Here is a 20425-nt window from a genome sequence, read left to right as displayed (position 1 = left end):
CTGCCAGGAGAGGGAGACTCAGTTTTCTAGAGGGATGAACCACAGGATAGCATATTCCATCCCATATGCTCAGCCCTAAGCAAATATTCATGAGCAACACTAAATTAACTCGTGTGTGTGTGTGTGTGTGTGTGTGTGTGTGTGTGTGTGTGTGTGTAACAATAATAAAGAATAAGGGAGTAGTGAACAATATGGAAGGAGGTAGAAGGGTAAAGGGAAGTGTAAATGATGTAAATACAGTATTCATGTATGAAATATTTTAATATCAAAATTTAGGTAAGAAGTGACATAGACATTATCTATTGTAGAAGACTATTATGAACAGAAGAGTGCAGATATAACTGGATAAGAAAATTAACACTACAGAGCTCAAAGGATTTGTAGAGAAAGCCATCTCCCTCACAATCACACTAGTAGTGTCTAGTGAGGAAACTGAGAAGTCACAGAGTATGAAAGGCAATTGCATTCAGAACTGAAAATCTCCCTGAACCTATGAATACACTGTATAAATTGAGAAATGGAGAAAAATTTGACTAACAAAGTTTTAACAAAATGTTACCTAGTCTGTAAAACCATAAGAACTCAGAGGGTTCTTCTGCTGCTTGTTTGTTTAATTTTGAACAAACAGGAAAGTTTGAATAAGATACACTCTGCTGAACTGTAGCAAACACACATATTAACCAAAACAGTGAAGGAACAGATCAGGGTTAGTTAATACATAGAGGCAATCTGTGATTTCCTCTGGTCCCCAAAGAACAGCAGTTCACAGATGTAACTAAAAAAACTCCTTCAGGAGAAATATTGGTAGTTAGGGACCTGTGATATTGAAGCACTTTTTTTTCTTATAGTTTCTTTATCAGAGAGATGGGAACCCAAGAAAACTCAAATTTATGCAGTTGTGCTCTTCTAAATTATTTCTCACAAAGGTTTCGCTCCAGTCCTCAGAGACAGTTGAACAAACAAATGGCAAAAACAAGAATGGTAATAAAGATTCCCATGTTACTGCACTATAAATACTGAAGATATGTTTCCAAATGTGACAAGAAATATTACGAGCAATTGCAGATGCATAAATGGAGCAAGTGTAAAACTCTTTCCTCAGAGGCATCAATAAAAAAAGACTATTATAAAGAACTACAAAATAATTTCTTTATCCAAAAGCTCTGAAGCAGTTATTAAACCAGCTGTTTGCAAGAGTACACAAATCTGCTAAGTTGCAGTTGGGTAACTGTTAAATGCTAAAGCAGTGAGTGATCAACGCCTAGCAGATGGTCTGGGAATGGGTGAGGAAATGGCAGTGTTAATACCACCAGGCTGAGATGTTCATTTGTGCTGTGGTATGTGCAGACGGGGTGAATAATGAAGGTTCTGTAATAATTGTGTAAATCCCAACATTATTAAATCGATTCAGCTGGGGTTTCTTAATATATGTGAAGCACTTGAAGTACTCTGAGAAATACCTCCTCTTTGGCTAAAGCTGTTCTCATTAACTCATACTGCTTTATTTGCTATGACCTCAGTGTTCCCGTTAAGTAATGAGTGGAATAAGAATTAGAAATCCACTTTCAATCTCAGTATTAGGAAGGAGGGAAAATGTTTAAAAAAAAAAATGTGTCAAAATCTGAGCATTGCATTAGATTGGCCTGCGGCGTTAATTTACCTATCAGGTTCAGTTAGCACTCACTTTAGACTATTTAAGAGTTTATAATTAGACTTGTACTTTGGGGGCTTGAGAAAGTTGCCTTTCTTAGTCAATGTTTATTTTAGCAGAAGGGAAAGTCATATTCCTATATCTCCTGGTTTTTAGTTTCACTTGGCATTATCAGGGTTTTTGACTTTTTTTTTTCTTTGCCATCATATAACCCTGGAGGTCTCAGCAAAAGAACTCTGGGAAAGGTTTGGGGGTAGGGGTGGGGGTCTGCATCGGATTTTTTCAAACTGAACACTGTTGATAACTTCCTTGGGTGCTTCTGTGTAAGATATTTTAATATGTCCCTGGGTTTGGCTTGCTAGATATCTGGAGCAGCTACTTCTCAGGAATCCTACAAATGCCCCAAACAAATATGAATCAAGTTATTAGTAATGTTTTAGAAACAAGACCTCTCCCCTTGCTCCATTTCTGTCTAAAACCTAGGTGAACAGATAATCCAAGAGAAAATGTTCCTTTTTTGTTGTTAGATATTTGTTCATGCTGTGAACTTTGAGATTGCATTATTTACTGGAAAAATCTGTTTCTAGTTGTGGTGTGGCTCAGCCCTAGCACACACCTTTAATCCAAGAGAATTCTGCTTGAATATTGTAAACAGGATTGAATAAAGTCAACCCTAGGTGAAGAGGCTGAGCGAGAAACCAGTTGGCAGGAAGGAGGACAGGTAGAGAGAAGCATGGGGAGTGGATGGAGGAACATTAAGTTTTTCTTTTTGTTTGAGATGTTAGGAGAAGGGAAGTTTCATATACTCTTTCCTTCCATTACTTTTAGTTAATTGCTGAAATAATTAGCCAAAATAATTTTAATGAAGGGAATAATTATAATAAAGTGGAATATTAATCAGAACCTGTCTTCACATAATAAATCAACATTATCAAAGTTTTATCATAACTATAAAAACTTCATGTACCATCAGAAATATACAATGCATTTGAGCAGCCATAAATTAGACTAAATACTCAAGATTTCAATGAGGAGCCATAATGAATAAATCTAGTGTTTAAACCATTATTAAAAAACAAAAGTTATGAACAATCATAATTATAAAACATAATACATGGTTATTAGAGAGCTTTTAAATTGTATTGGTGCTGGGTTTTCTGGGGGGAAAAGATAGATATTGTATATTTATAATAGTGACTGCAATTAAAGTATATTTGTGATGACAGGGTATTCAGCCATCCGATCACCAGAGTAGGCCAGCATAGACACCCTCTCAACTATTGTCAGTAGTCTGTGGTGGAGTCATCCTTGTGGATTCCTGGGGACCTCCCTAGCACTCTGTTTCTCCCTGTTCCCATGGGGTCTTCATTTATCATGGTATCTCTTTCCTTGCTCACTCACTCTGTTCCTGCTCCAACTCGAACTTCCCGCTCCCCTAAGCTCTCATCCCCCGTCCCTTGCACTCCATTACCCCTGCCCTCACCCCCAGTTTGCTCACGTAGATCTTGTCCATTTCTCCATCATTGGGCAATCCATGCGTCCTTCCTAGGGTCCTCCTTACTAGCTAGCCTCCCTGGAGCTGTGGGTTACAGTCTGGTTATCCTTTGCTTTATCTCTAGTGTCTATTTATGAGTGAATACATACCATGTTTGTCCTTCTGAGTCTGGGTTACCTCATTCAGATGATATTTTCTAGTACCATCCATTTGCCTGCAAAACCTCATGATTTCATTGTTTTTCTCTGCTGAGTTAAGTACTCCATTGTGAATATGTACCACATTTCTTTAATCCATTCTTCAGTTGAGGGGCATCTAGGTTGTTTCCAGGTTCTGGCTATTACAAATAATGCTGCTATGAACATACTTGAGCATGTGTCCTTGTGGTATGATTGAGCGAACCTTTATCCAGTGGCTGATGGAAGCAGATGCAGAGATCCACGGCCAGGTCCCAGGCCAAGCTCCAGGAGTCCAAATAATGAGAGAGAAGAGGGATTCTATGAGCAGGGGATATGGAGAACATGACTGGAAAAAGTACAGAACCAACTATCCAAAACTAGTGGAAATGCATGAACTGTGGGCCAATAGCTGAGGAGCCGCCATGGTACTGGAGTAGGCCCTCTGGATAAGCAAGACAGTTGTTTAGTTTGAACTGTGTAGGGGGCCCCCAGGCATTGGGATCTGGACCTGTCCCTAGTGCATGAGCTGGCATTTTGGGACCTAGTGACTATGGTGAGACACTTTGCACAGTTTTGGTGCAAGAAGGAGGGGTTTGGACCTGCCTCAACTGAATGTACCAGGCTCTGCTGACTCCCCATTAAAGACCTAGCCTTGGAGGAGGTGGGAATGGGGGGTGGGTAGGGGGGAAGCCTGGGGGGTAGGAGGAGAGAGGTCAGGGCAATCTGTGGTTGGTATATAAAATGAATTGAAAATCTCTTAATAAAAAAAAATTTTGCCAGGTGGTGGTGGCGCACACCTTTAATCCCAGCACTCGGGAGGCAGAGGCAGATGGATCTCTGTGAGTTCGAGGCCAGCCTGGTCTACAGAGCGAGATCCAGGAAAGGCACAAAGCTACACAGAGACTGTCTCAGAAAAAAAAAATTAAATAAACTATATTTGTGTAGGTGCCTATACCAATGTATACCGTTTTCACATTTAGCACCAAATTATTTGTTATTTGATGTTATCTTTAGCAGATTTTGGAACAATGTATTATTATACAGCAGAGATTTCCAAGTCCAAAAACTTATTTTAATGACTTACAGACAGACAGATGCTAATAAAAATAATTTAAATGTCCAATGTAAGAGGTGAGTCAATGAAGAAGCATGCATTAACATATTCTATAGAGCCATAAAATACAGTTTTAAGGAATGGTGTTGCACACATTCAAACCCTGCACTTGGGAGGCAGAAGCAGGAGAATCTGTCAGTTCACTTCGAACCTAGTCTATATGGTTACTTGCAGGCCAACCAGAGCTACATACCAAGACCCTGTCTTAGAAAAACGGATTAGAAAATTTTATTTGCAATATGTTGTCTTCATAAAATAATTAAAAATGTGAGATCATTACTACATATGCAATTTACATAAATATATGAAGATATAAAATTAATTATATGAATATGATCAAATATGCATTTATAAAATATAGTAACATCTATTATTTTACTCAAATACCATATGCTAATGAAAAGAAAGGGAAATATTAATAATATGAATCATAGATACCTTAGAAAAACACTTTATGATTTTGTTTTTTCATCAATTGTGAGGCAAAGTAATTGTCTACTCTGGAAATATGATTAAAATATTCATTAATCATATTAATTTTTGCATTAATATATTTTAATTTGATAACAAATGCAAATATCCCTAAGTACTATCTATAAATTAGAATAAATCACTGTATTCAAAGTGCTACATATTAAGAGTATTAGTGATAAACTGTTGAACTATCATGATACATATTCTAAAGATATCAGGTGTATTTATCTAATCACATAAATTAATATATGTAACAATTTTTCCTTTAAGTTCAAAGCACATGGATAAAGAAATATATCTGAAAGCTACACATAGTGCATCTTAACTTTCTCATGGACAGACAGACTCATCGAATCAATAGGTAACAAAATATTGATATAGTTCACAATATATAATGGAATCTTTAATATAGAGAATGAACAAAAGAAATATCTGGATTATTCTCTTGAACTATAGTTCAAAGATTTCTCCAAGAAGATTTTTCTATTGGAATATAAATATCTGAATTGATTTATTTCTGTCAACTCTAATATTCTCTCAGAGCTATTTTTAGAAACTATTCTTCATAGTAACAAAGGTGTGGAAATATCATCTCAGAGGTACAGAAACCATCCATATGATAGACAGTAGAATGCAAGGTTTGCTTGTCATCTAATGTTGTACAAAATGAATTTGAAGTCACTTCCATGTATCTACATCCAATTATGTTTTTGAATGAGTAGAACAAATTGAGTTTTAAATACATAATTTCTCAATTCGGACTACCTTTTTATGAAACCAACTTCTCATTTTCAAAATCCACTGAATCAAACGATTCCCAAACAGCTTTGTTTTCCATATATATGAGATACAAGTAAACCTGTTCCAATTTGAAATTAATCCCCAAACAGCAATGGCTAAATAAAACAGTTTTTTACTAAACTAAACCATAGTAGTTAACACATAGTAACATTGTTTTTGTCTGTTTGTTTCTCTAAAATGTTAACCTGATTTTTCTTCCAAGCAAATTACTTGACAGCACTTCATGACCCAGTATGATCTCAGACTCATGAATTCAGTGGATCCTCTTGCTTTAGCCTTTTGACAAGCTGGGATTATAAGCATGTACTTAATACTGAGTTTAAAAAAGTATTTCTAAAAAACAAACAAACAAACAAACAAAAACAAATACTGAAAACTTTCAAACTTTTTTTCTAAGTCTATATCTTGTTCATTCCCTGTTTTATTGTCCCCTTTAAACACAACTCTTTACATCTCCCTGACTAGAATGGCTTAGTCTGAAAATGAGAAGTGACAGGTCTTTTTTGCAGGTGTTCTACAAGTAATCAACAGCAATGGGAGAGAGTCCAGAGTCTTTTCACTGTGCATGCCCAGCAGCACACTCTAAATTCCGTTATTATACAGAGCACTGAGAGGTAATTTTCCAAAACTTTGAATCAAAATTAAGAGAATACAACTGCTACTGAAGGGCCAGTTTGTATTTTTGCTCAGAATTCTGATATGTGCAAACTGAAAATTTGATTTGTCATTCTTCTCTGACAGTATGTAACCAGAACTCTGAATAGAAGCTAATACATATTCATGCAGAGATTCAGTACCTAAGCTCCAAATATTGCTGCAAAGAGTATGTCAAGACAAACTACAAACAATTACCATCTTTAATATCAATGCTGAAAAGAAAACATTATAATTATAAAAAAACAAATAATATAGATTTGTGTTAAAGGAATAAACTGTAATAAAACAAAACTTCTAATAATTAATTTTTAAAAAAGCCATTGCCAAAATTTATTGTAAACAATGCATATTACTGAGAAAAAATTACTGATATCATTTTGAAAACTAAATTAAAGAAATATTTAAATGATTATATTTAAGGGAAAGGAAATATATGACACTGAGGAGTAGATTATATTAAAAAATTTAAGAATAATATGAATAAAAGAGTATTATAAACTAATATCCAACAAAAGCTGGTTGTTCATAATCAATAGTAGACAAATTAATTATGATTATTAAATTATAAAATGATAGAATCAAAATATTAAGGGTAGTTGAAATTTTTTAAATAAGCAGTACAGTACAGAAAGAAAAGGACATTATTATCACATTTTGTAGAAAGTGTTTGTTACACAGATGAAGGAAATAAAATTCATATAAATATTTATGTATAAATCAACAAACATGGATAACATGTCAAGTATAATATCTAAAAATAAATTATAATGAAATAAACAATAGCTAGTACAATAATATAAAACTTATTTTAAAATAATAAAAACTTAGACAACACTTATATGACAAATAAACTTAAAAAGACAAGTTGTTAATGAAGAAAAATAAAAACGAAGATTATACAATTAGAGAAATGATATCAGTTATTTATAACACTTCAAATTTTCATGTTTCAAAATTGAAATGAAATAATAGTTGAAAAATAATTATAGATACAACACTGAGAAAAATGCGATACATATTATGTAAATATCAGCATTTCTGAAATTTTCATGTAAGTATAAGCCTATACAGGAATTTTATTGAGTTAAAGTAATACTAGACTCTGTTTTGCAAATATTCTTGTGGGTAAATAGATCAAAAAAGTAATTTCTGCAATTAAATTATAACATTAATACAACTTTAATATCAGAACACAAACCTCAGGAGTTAAAAATAATGCACATAAGTAATTATCTTCCTAAAGGCATAAAAACCTGAAGCAAATTATGTTTTTCAAGTGACATTTAGAACCTCATTCACCAAGTGATTGACCCCAATTTGTCCATATGCTAGACTAGATACTAGAACAAGCACCACATCAAACCCTCAAGGACCAAAATGAGAAGAGTGAGTAGTCTCTTTAACACCTGGTTGCTTATAATTCCCTCCAGTTTTCCAGACAAAAGCAAACAAACATGTGACTTACCTATATGTGGGTAGGATTTAGAATTCTAAACTTATATCACGGGTAGCACAACGTTTAAATGAGAAATCCCCACTCCCACCCCCAAAATAACATAAAAAACTCAAGGTGTTTGAACACTTGGTCTTGAGTTTGTAGTACAATTTGGGGAGATTATGGGACCTTTAGGAGGTGCAACCTTGTGGGAAAGTATGTCAGTTGGGGTAGGCTTTGAGAGTTTACAGACTTTACCCAATCTCAGCATGCCCCCTCCTTCCTGTGGACAGTTGAGGTGTGATCATCTAGACAGTTGACTTGTGATCATGCTATGGCAGTATGCTACCATACCTCACTCCACCCACCTTTATGGACTCTCCCTCTGGAACCATAGCACAAACACACTGTGTTTGAACATGGTATTTTTTTCATAGCAACATAAATGTAGCTAGTTCTGAAAGAATGAAGAAACCTTTAAAGTGTTAAATGAGTTAAAATGTGGTGCTGGCACGATGGCATCAGATGGCTAAGAATATTTCAAAACATAATCAGACAAATAAACTTCTGGGTAATTGACCCTGATTAGGATTCTAAAAGATTTCCTGAAGGAAGGATCGTTTCCACAATTGCATCTTGCTACATCAGAAGAAAATGGATAAAACTTGGGCCTCATTTTCAGGATACACAAAAAGTTACTCATAAACCTAGTGCTTGAAAATAAAATCTAAGCCATAAAATTTAAAAGAAAATGTAAATTCAAGTGTAGAAGTAACCATCTTATTCAATAAGAAACACAGAACCAATGCAAAGAAGAAAGCCAAGAGGTCAGAGCTAAGAGCTAAAAACCTTACCCTTCCTCTCGTGGTGGTCTGACCTCTCCGAAAGAGACCTACTTCCTGTGTATCTGTCTTTAGAAAGACTTTCTGTTCTGCCTTCTCATTGGTTGTAAACCCAACCACATGACTGCCTTGTCACTGCCTGTCTGTACAGACCTCCAGGTCTTCTATGGTTGGTATTGAGATTAAAGGCGTGTGTCTCCATGCTGGCTGTATCCTTGAACACACAGAGATCTACCTAGCTCTGCCTAACAAGTGCTGGGATTAAAGGCATGCACCACCAACTCCCAGCTTTCGCTATGGCTTGCTAATAGCTCTGACCCCCAGGCAACTTTATTTATTAACATACAAATAAAATCACATTTCAGTACAAATAAAATATCACCATATTCAAGTATTTGTAGCTTTGAGTTAGGCAATGACTTCTCAATTTACACACCTAAAGTAAAAGAAAAACAGAAAAAGAAATTGCCCTTCATGAAAATGTTTTGACTTTAAGAAAAATGTGTTGCCATTTTCTTTTAATCCCTTCCTTGTATTTTTTTCTTTTCTTGTCAAGTTATGGCATTGTCTAAGATCCTACATAGAAGCAAAATAATTATGACTCTATACAGCAACAGGTTACTCAGAATTAGCTGAAGAAATATTTCCTAATGCCATAAATTGTTATTTTTAAAATATGATTTTTTCATATGCGTGGTAGGGCACCTATTTGCCATAAAACACACGTGGAAGACAGAATACAATCATAGATGTTAGTACTCACTTTACAATTTGTGAGTGTTAGGGAGAGGCTCTTGTTTGTACACATGCCCATCTAGTTCGCTCACAAACATTTCCTCCCATCTCAGCACAGGAACAGCGGAATTAGAGCTTTACACTATCAAGTCTGTCTTTATTTATGCTCCTGTGATCCAAAGTCAGGCCCTTAGGTTTGTGTGGCCAGCTCTTTTTCCACCAAGCCATCTGCCCAAGCTTGGATCTGATATGTTAGTCTAAGGACTGCACAAACTGTTCAGTGGTTAGGGCCGAACTTCCTTCAGTCCAGAAAGCTGATATAATTTCTTTAAATCTTTCTTTCAAGCTACAATAAATGTTTGAGGATCTTTTTTCCTACTGGGGATTAGAAATTAAAGTGATCTAACTTGTCAATGTAGATTTTCTAGAAAGGATAAATTTTGTTTACGGATCCAATGGCAAGCATTTCAAATATGCTGGAAGAAAATAAAAAGCTGCTTTCTATTGCAGAAGTCAGTCTACGTGGAAAGAATGAGAACTGAGTCCAAGTCTAAAATTGTAAAATTAGAATAGACCACAATTCCAAGAATTTTTTCTTGTTAAAAAGTAAATTAGAGCTCCGGACTTCCCTTTTGGAAAACTGGTGAGTACCCTTCCTTGCACCAGACCCCATCCCTGGGCACCAGCCACTCCAGGGAAGACCTGCCCAACTTGGCCCCAGGTTCTGGCCACCGGGCAGGTTCCCTGCTAGCCCCACCGGGAAGGATCCCCTTCTCCAAGACCCCTGGCAGACCCTGCAGTCTCCACGCCCTGCCCCCACTCCCATCCCCCTGAGCCCCAAGCCTCTTCCTGAGACTTAGAGGCCGGCCCCCAGCTCCCATCTTGCTCCGGACTTCCCTTTTGGAAAACTGGTGAGTGCCCTTCCTTGCCCCGGACCCCATCCCTGGGCACCAGCCACTCCAGGGAAGACCTGCCCAACTTGGCCCCAGGTTCTAGCCACCCGGCAAGTTCCCTGCTAGCCCCACTGGGAAGGATCCCCTTCTCCAAGACCCCTGGCAGGCCCTGCAGTCTCCACGCCCTGCCCCCACTCCCATCTGCCTGAGCCCCAAGCCTCTTCCTGAGACTTAGAGGCCGGCCCCCAGCTCCCATCTTGCTCCGGACTTCCCTTTTGGAATACTGGTCTGGCTGAACCAAGTGTGCGGATAAGGCCAGTAACGAAGCACAAGGAGATGGGCAGACGTCAAGGCAGAAACATATACAACAAAATGAATAGCAATACAGCATCACCAGGCCCTAGCCCTCCTCCAACACCTAGACCTGAACATCAGAAATTGGAAGAAGCAGAAGAAAACAGCCTTATGAATGACATCATGAAGAAGCTAGAGGCTTGTGTAGAGGAAAAGACAAAAAAATGTGAAGAACGCTGTAAACAACTAGAGGAAAGGGCAAACAAATTAGAAGAAATCAATAAAGTCCTGGAAGAAAACAATAAAATACTGAGAGAAAATCAAGAAAAATCAATGAAACAAATGAAGGAAACAGTCCAAGACCTGAAAAGGGAAATAGAAAAAATGAAGAAGACACAAACAGAGGGAATGCTGGAAATAGAAAATCTGAGAAAACGATTGGGAACTTCAGATGCAAGTATAATCAACAGAATGCAAGAGATGGAAGAGAGGATCTCTAGCGTTGAAGATACAGTAGAAGAAATACATTCATCAGTCAAAGAAAACACTAAAGCCAACAAAGTCATGAACCAAAATGTCCAAGAAATTTGGGACACCATGAAAAGACCAAACCTAAGAATAATAGGGGTCGAAGAAGGAGAAGAATACCAACTCAAGGGCACAGAAAATATATTCAACAAGATCATAGAAGAAAACTTTCCCAACTTAAAGAAGGAAATGCCTATGAAGATACAAGAAGCTTATAGAACACCAAACAGACTAGACCCCCAAAAAAAGTCCCCTCGCCACATAATAGTTAAACAACTAAACGTACAGAATAAAGAAAGAATATTAAGAGCAGCAAAGGAAAAAGGCCAAGTGACATATAAAGGCAAACCCATCAGAATAACACCCGATTTCTCAATGGAGACTTTGAAAGCCAGAAGAACCTGGACAGATGTAATGCAGACACTAAGAGACCATGGATGTCAGCCTAGACTAATATACCCAGCAAAACTTTCAATCACCATAGATGGAGTGAACAAGACATTCCATGACAAAGCCAGATTTAAACAATACTTATCCACAAACCCAGCCCTACAGAAAGCACTAGAAGGAAAATTCCAACCTAAGGAAGTCAGATACACCCTCGAAAACACAGGCAACAGATAAAGCCACAGCAGTAAACCCCAACGTATAGAAGTACCCACACATCACAACCAAAAAATAACAGGAATGAACAATCACTGGTCATTAATTTCCCTCAATATCAATGGACTTAATTCACCTATAAAAAGACATAGGCTTACAGAATGGATACGAAAGCAGGACCCATCTTTCTGCTGCATACAAGAAACACATCTCAAATTCGAAGATAGACACTACCTAAAAATAAAAGGCTGGGAAAAGACTTTCCAATCAAACGGTCTTAAGAAACAAGCGGGTGTAGCCATCCTGATATCCAGCAAAATAGACTTCAAACTAAAATCAATCAAAAGAGATCAAGAAGGGCATTACATACTCATCACAGGAAAGATCCACCAAGATGAAGTCTCAATTCTGAATATTTATGCCCCAAACACAAGGGCACCCACATATGTAAAAGAAACATTACTAAAGCTTAAATCACATATAAAACCCCACACATTAATAGTGGGAGACCTCAACACCCCACTTTCACCACTGGACAGATCTCCCAAATTGAAACTTAACAGAGAAATAAAGGACTTAACTGATGTCATGACTCAAATGGACTTAATCGATATCTACAGAACATTCCATCCTAACAAAAAAGAATATACCTTCTTCTCAGCACCCCATGGAACCTTCTCTAAAATTGACCACATACTTGGCCACAAAACAAATCTAAACAGATACAAAACAATTGGAATAACCTCCTGTGTTCTATCAGACCACCATGGTCTAAAGTTGGATTTCAACAACAACAAAAACTACAGAAAACCTGCAATCTCATGGAAACTGAATAATACCCAACTGAATCACCAATGGGTTAAGGAAGAAATAAAGAAAGAAATTAAAGACTTCCTAGAGATCAATGAAAATGAAGACACCACATATCCAAATTTATGGGACACTATGAAAGCAGTACTAAGAGGGAAATTCATAGCACTAAATGCCCACATAAATAAGTTGGAGAAATCTCACACTAGAGACTTAACAGCATACCTGAAAGCTCTAGAACAAGAAGAAGCACAGTCTCCCAGGAAAAATAGACGCCAGGAAATTATCAAAGTGAGAGCTGAAATCAATAAAATAGAAACAAAGAGAACAATACAAAAAATTAATGAAACAAAGAGTTGGTTCTTTGAGAAAATCAACAAGATAGACAAGCCCTTATCCAAACTAACCAAAAGACAGAGAGAGAGCATCCAAATCAACAAAATCAGAAATGAAAAGGGGGACATAACAACAGACATTGAGGAAATCCAGAGAATCATCAGGTCATACTTCAAAAACCTCTATTCGACAAAACTGGAAAACCTAAAAGAAATGGATAACTTTCTGGATAGGTACCACATACCTAAGTTAAATCAAGACCAGATAAACTATTTAAATAGTCCAATAACCCCTAACGAAATAGAAACAGTCATTAAAAGTCTCCCAACCAAAAAAAGCCCAGGACCAGATGGTTTCAGCGCAGAATTCTACCAGATCTTCAAAGAAGAGTTAATACCAATACTCTCTAAATTGTTCCACACAATAGAAACAGAAGGAACATTACCAAACTCCTTCTACGAGGCTACAATTACCCTAATTCCTAAACCAAACAAGGATACAACAAAGAAAGAGAACTACAGACCGATCTCCCTCATGAACATTGATGCAAAAATACTCAATAAAATACTGGCAAACAGACTCCAAGAACACATCAAAACAATTATCCACCATGATCAAGTAGGATTCATTCCAGGGATGCAAGGGTGGTTCAACATACGAAAGTCCGTCAATATAATACACCATATAAACAAACTCAAAGAAAAAAACCATATGATCATCTCACTGGATGCAGAAAAGGCATTTGACAAAATCCAACACCCCTTCATGATAAAGGTATTAGAGCGATCAGGAATACAGGGAACATACCTAAACATAATAAAGGCAATTTACAGCAAGCCAACAGCCAACATCAAATTAAATGGAGAGAAACTCAAAGCGATTCCACTAAAATCAGGAACGAGGCAAGGCTGTCCACTCTCCCCATACTTATTCAATATAGTACTTGAAGTTCTAGCCAGAGCAATAAGACAACATAAGGAGATTAAGGGGATACAAATTGGAAAGGAAGAAGTCAAGCTTTCCCTATTTGCAGATGACATGATAGTATACTTGAGCGACCCCAAAGATTCCACCAAGGAACTGATACAGCTTATAAACACCTTCAGCAACATAGCAGGATACAAGATCAACTCAAAAAAATCAGTAGCCCTCCTATATACAATGGACAAAGAAGTGGAGAAGGAAATCAGAGATACATCACCCTTTACTATAGCCACAAATGACATAAAATACCTTGGGGTAACACTAACCAAGCAAGTGAAGGACCTATATGACAAGAACTTTAAGTCCCTGAAAAAAGAAATTGAAGAAGATGTCAGAAAATGGAAAATCTCCCATGCTCATGGATAGGCAGGACTAACATAGTAAAAATGGCAATCTTACCAAAAGCAATCTACAGATTCAATGCAATCCCCATCAAAATACCAACACAATTCTTCACAGACCTGGAAAGAATAATACTCAAATTCATATGGAAAAACAAAAAACCCAGGATAGCCAAAGGAATCCTGTACAATAACACAACTTCTGGAGGCATCACGATCCCTGACTTCAAGCTCTACTATAGAGCTACAGTAATAAAAACAGCTTGGTACTGGCATAGAAACCGACATGTGGACCAATGGAATCGAATTGAAGACCCTGACATTAATCCGCACACCTATGAACATATAATTTTTGACAAAGAAGCCAAAAGTGCACAATGGAAAAAAGAAAGCATCTTCAACAAATGGTGCTGGCAAAACTGGATATCAACATGTAGAAGGCTGCAAATAGATCCATATCTATCACCGTGCACAAAACTTAAGTCCAAGTGGATCAAGGACCTCAACATAAATCCAGCTACTCTGAACCTGCTAGAAGAGAAAGTAGGAAGTAGTCTTGAACGCATTGGCATTGGAGACTACTTCCTAAATAGAACACCAGTAGCACAGACTCTGAGAGAAACAATCAATCAATGGGACCTTTTGAAACTGAGAAGCTTTTGTAGAGCAAAGGATACGGTCAACAAGGCAAAGCGACAGCCTACAGAATGGGAAAAGATCTTCACCAACCCCACATCTGACAGAGGACTGATATCCAGAATATATAAGGAACTCAAGAAATTAGACATCAAAATGCCCAACAGTCCAATTAAGAAATGGGCTATAGAACTAAACAGAGAATTCTCAACAGAGGAAACTCAAATGGCCGAAAGACATTTAAGGAATTGCACATCATCCCTAATCATCAGGGAAATGCAAATCAAAACAACTCTGAGATACCACCTTACGCCTGTCAGAATGGCTAAGATCAAAAACACTGAAGACACCTTATGCTGGAGAGGATGTGGAGCTAGGGGAACTCTCCTCCACTGCTGGTGGGAATGCAAGCTTGTACAACCACTTTGGAAATCAATATGGCGCTTTCTTAGAAAATTGGGAATCAATCTCCCCCAAGATCCAGCTATACCACTCTTGGGCATATACCCAAGAAATGCTCAACCACACCATAAGAGCACTTGTTCAGCTATGTTCATATCAGCATTGTTTGTAATAGCCAGAACATGGAAACAACCCAGATGCCCTTCAACTGAAGAATGGATAAACAAAATGTGGTACATATACACAATGGAATACTACTCAGCAGAAAAAAACAATGGCATCATGAGGTTTGCAGACAAATGGATGGATCTAGAAAAAATCATCCTGAGTGAGGTAACCCAGACTCAGAAAGACAAACATGGTATGTACTCACTCATAGCAGGATACTAGACATGAAACAAGGATGAATTGTCTGCTACTCACATCACCAGGGAGGCTACCCGGAAAACAGGACCCCAAGAAAGACACAGGGATCGCCCAATGACAGAGAAATGGAATGAGATCTACATGAACAGCCTGGACATGAGTGGGGGTAATGAAAGGCGAGGGTCGAGGGAAAGAGAGATTGGGGGAGCGGGAGATCCCAGCTGGATCAACAACAGAGAGGGAGAACAAGGAATAGGAGACCATGGTAAATGAAGACCACATGAGAACAGGAAGAAGCAAAGTGCTAGAGAGGCCCACAGAAATCCACAAAGATACCCACACAACAGACTGCTGGCAATGGTCGAGAGACAGCCCGAACTGACCTACTCTGGTGATGGGATGGCCAAACACCCTAATTGTTGTGCTAGAAACCTCATCCAACTACTGAGGGATCTGGATGCAGAGATCCATGACTAGGCCCTGGGTGGATCTCTGGGAGTCCAATCAACGAGAATGAGGAGGGTTTATATGAGCGAGAATTGTTGAGACCAAGGTTGGATAAAGCACAGGGACAAATAGCCAAATGAATGGAAACACATGAACTATGAACCAATGGCTGAGGGGTCCACACTGGATCAGGCCCTCCGAATGGGTGAGACAGTTGATTGGCTTGATCTGTTTGGGAGGCATCCAGGCAGTGGGACCAGATCTTGTGCTCATTGCATGAGTTGGCTGTTTGAAACCTGCGGCCTATGCAGGATTGTTTGGCTTGGCCTGGGAGGAGGGTACTAGACCTACCTGGACTGAGTCTACCAGGTTGACCTCAGTCTGTGGGGAAGGCTTTACCCTGGAGGAGATGGGAATGGGGGGGGGGGCGTTGGGGGGAAGGTGAGGGGGACGGGAGGGGGGGAGAACAAGGGAATCCGTGACTGATATGTAGAACTGAATTGTATTGCAAAATAAATTAAAATAAATTAAAAAAAAAATGTCACATTGATAAAAAAAAAAAAAAAAAAAGTAAATTAGATTGGATACTAGAAAAATACAAATGGAAAGATATTCATTTTACCAATATGATCGATGTTCAAAATTAGACAATTACACATCATTAAATTAGCATTTATAAGATACAATTAATAATTCATGGCCAGCACATTTTCCTAAAGTTCTTTAGAATCACTGTATTTATTCAGTGATGAATGAAATGATTTAATTTGCTAAGAATTCATAATAAGGGTTTATAACTCTCTTGATTTGGGAGGAGCAATACTAGAAAATAATAAATTGAGGTCATCGGTTAGGAAACTTCTCTGTGGAGATTTGAGACCTTGGGGATATTTTTCCCACTCCTTCATACACATCCTACTTCTAAAATATGTACATCATTAAGTTGTGCCTTATGTGTAAAAATACAATATGAAGTCTGGGATAAAAATCCCTGTACTCCATTTAACATTTTGATATTTTCTTCAATTGTTAATAATACACAGCATAATCCCTAACAATAATCTATAAACATCTGACCTTATATCCACAGATCAGTGTAGTCTTCACCTCTTATCAAGAAAACTTTTTTTTGAAGCAGGGACCACAGAGAAAACCACAACTAATAAGAATGCAGAGTTGTAGAGCCCTGACCCAATGGATACATCTACAATACACTCCTGTGCCTAAGGTATGGAAGAGAGGGTGGGAAGATTGTGAGAGCCTGAGGATCAGGGAGTCTGCTGTTTGATGGTGTCTCCTTATAACAACAGAAGCTGCATGCATAAAGTCTTACCAGCATGACCACCCGAATGATAGATAAACAAGGATGACATAACTGATAAACAAGACTAGCTAGAGATGAGCACATAGGGTTTGAAGCTTACACATACAATTACAGCCAGCTGAGAAAGGTTGTGAATGGCAGAGGTGATCGTCCCAAGAGGAGAGCACAGCAATTGGGTTTCCAGTGCCAAATGATCAACCCTGAAAACATATACACTATGGACTCAACATTATCTGGACTCAAAAGTTTACATTTAGGAATATATACAAATACACATATTCATGCAATAACAACTAATGAAAAAGGGGGCCATGAATTTGAAGGAAGCAGGAAAGGGGTGTATGGGAGAACTTGGAGGGGAAAAAGACAAGACAGAAATTTGTAATTAAATTACAGTCTCAAAAATATATATACTGGAAATTCATTTAATTGCATTTTTCTTTTTTCTTCATTTTATTGAAAATAGATTTTTTATTCTCATAGTATATCCTGATTATGGTTTTCTCTCCCTCCACTCCTCCTAGCTCCTACATGCCTTCTATCCCTCTAGACACACAACCCTTTTCAGTCTTCATTAGAAAACAATGAGGCGCCGGGCGGTGGTGGCTCACGCCTTTAATCCCAGCACTCGGGAGGCAGAGGCAGGCGGATCTCTGTGAGTTCGAGGCCAGCCCGGTCTCCAAAGCGAGTTCCAGGAAAGGCGCAAAACTACACAGAGAAACCCTGTCTCAAAAAAAAAACCAAAAAAACAAACAAACAAAAAAAAAAGAAAACAATGAGGCTTCAAAGGTATAATAATAAAATAAAATATAATAGTATTAAACAAAACTGATACATTAGAGTTAGACAAGATAAACAAAAGGAAAAGAGCCCAAGAGAAGTCACAAAAAATGAATATAAAGACAGAGATCCACTCCTTTACACATTCAGAAATTCCATTTAAAAAAAAACTGAACTGGAATCCATTTATATGTGCAAAGGACACTCTTTTGGTTTCTTCCTTAGCTCTGAGGAGAGGAATTTGATGAAGACATGCTGTTTAGAGCTGAGTGTTATATGGTCTCTCACTCTGTGCACATTGGAAATCTCTAACTTTACTCAGTGGTGGTCAGATATGATACAGAGTATTATTTTATTGCAAGTTTCTTGTGTTTGTGGAGTCTTGCTTTGTGTCATAATATGTGGTAAGTTTTGGAGGAAGTTCTATGAGGTGTTGAGAAATATGTTCTTGTGTGTGTGTGTTTGTGTGTGTGTGTGAGAGAGAGAGAGAGGGGAGAGAGAGAGAGAGAGAGAGAGAGAGAGAGAGAGAGAGAGAGAGAGAGAGAGAGAGAGAGAGAGAGAGAGATGTTCTGTAAATACCTGTCCATTTCATTTGGTTCATAACGTCAGTTGGCTTCAGTATTTCTCTGTTTAGTTTTTGTCTGGATGACTTGTCTATTGGTAAAAGAAGGTTATTGAAGTTATTCATGATCTGTGTGTGGGTTGATATGTGATTCAACCTGAAGTAGTGTTTCTGTTATAAACCTAGGTTCTCTTGTGTTTGGGTCATAAATGTTAGAATTACAATGTCCTCTTGCTGGATTTCTCCTGTGATGAGTATGCAATGTTCTTCCCCATCTATGCTGATTAGTTTTGTTGTGTCTACTTTGCAAGTATTAAAATAGCTAAACCAGTTTGCTTCTTAGATCCATTTGCTTGCAATGTCTTTTTGCATCCTTTTACAGTGAGATGATGTCTATCCTTGTTGTTAAGGTGTGTGTTTCTTGGACTCAGCAGAAGGGTGCAGAATAGATGTTGTCACATCTATTCTGTTAATCTGTGACTTTTCATTGGGTACCAGAGATCATTTATGCTGAGAGATCAATGAGAAATGTTTTCTTTTTTTAATCCTGTTATGTTGTTGTTGTGGTGTGTGTGTGTGTGTGTGTGTGTGTGTGTGTGTGTGTGTGTGTGTGTGTGTGTGTATCCCCCCTATTTTTATTTGCTGATCTGGGCTTATTTATTACTAGTTTTTTAGGGTGTGGTTAGGCTTTTTAGGATGCAGTTGTCCTTCTAGTGTGTTCTGTACGCTGGACTTCTAAATAGATATTGATTAGATTGTATATTTCTCTCAATTTGGAATGTTAGCTCTCTATAATCAAATGGCAGCAGAATGAAAATCTACTTGACTATCATATATTCCATATTTAGGATATCTTAGGGTTACTATTGCTGTGATGAACACCATGACCAAAGCAACTTGGGGAAGAGTTGCTATTATTCAGTTTACTCTTCCACATCATAGTTCATCATCAAAGGATGTGAGGACAAGATTTCAAGCAGGCATGAACCTGGAACCAGGAACTGTTGCAACAGACATAAGACATTGAGGAGTGCTGTGTACTTGCTTGCTCCTCATGGCTTGCTCAGCATGCTTTCTTATAGAACCCAAAACCATCAACTCAGGGCTGACCCCACCCATAATAAGCTGGGCACTCCCACATCAATCATTAATTAAGAAAATACCCTACAGGCTTGCCTACAGCCTGACCTTAAAGAGGCATTTTCTCAACTGAGGCTCCTAGTCTCTGATGACTCTAGCTTTTGTCAAGTTGATGTAAAATCGGCTAGTACAGAGGACCAAGTTTTCGTTAATTTTTTTTCATTTTTGATGCAGCTAAATTGATTTTTTTTTTTTTTTTTTTTTTTTTTTTTGGTTTTTCGAGACAGGGTTTCTCTGTGTAGCTTTGCGCCTTTCCTGGAACTCGCTTTGGAGACCAGGATGGCCTCGAACTCACAGAGATCCGCCTGGCTCTGCCTCCCGAGTGCTGGGATTAAAGGCGTGCGCCACCACCGCCCGGCAGTTAAATTGATTTTTATATACTGTGTGAGAAAACTTCAACAAATTAATGATATTTAGATGAAAATAATCTCAAGTAAATTAATGATTGAGTGATTTCTTGATTAATCTTTAAGTGGACAATAAAAAATTGCTTAATATATTTCCTTTTATAATTTCTGATATCAGATTTTGATAATCCAAATTTTGAAACATAGCTATATGCTCAAGGGAACAAAAAGATGTCAGGTCTTCCACAA

The sequence above is a fragment of the Peromyscus californicus genome, unplaced genomic scaffold (genome assembly GCF_007827085.1).
Source record: "Peromyscus californicus insignis strain IS unplaced genomic scaffold, ASM782708v3 Scaffold_6__1_contigs__length_162567912, whole genome shotgun sequence".
Classification (NCBI taxonomy): Eukaryota; Metazoa; Chordata; class Mammalia; order Rodentia; family Cricetidae; genus Peromyscus; species Peromyscus californicus.
The sequence above is the reverse complement of the archived record's forward strand: the minus strand, read 5'-3'. Positions refer to the sequence as shown.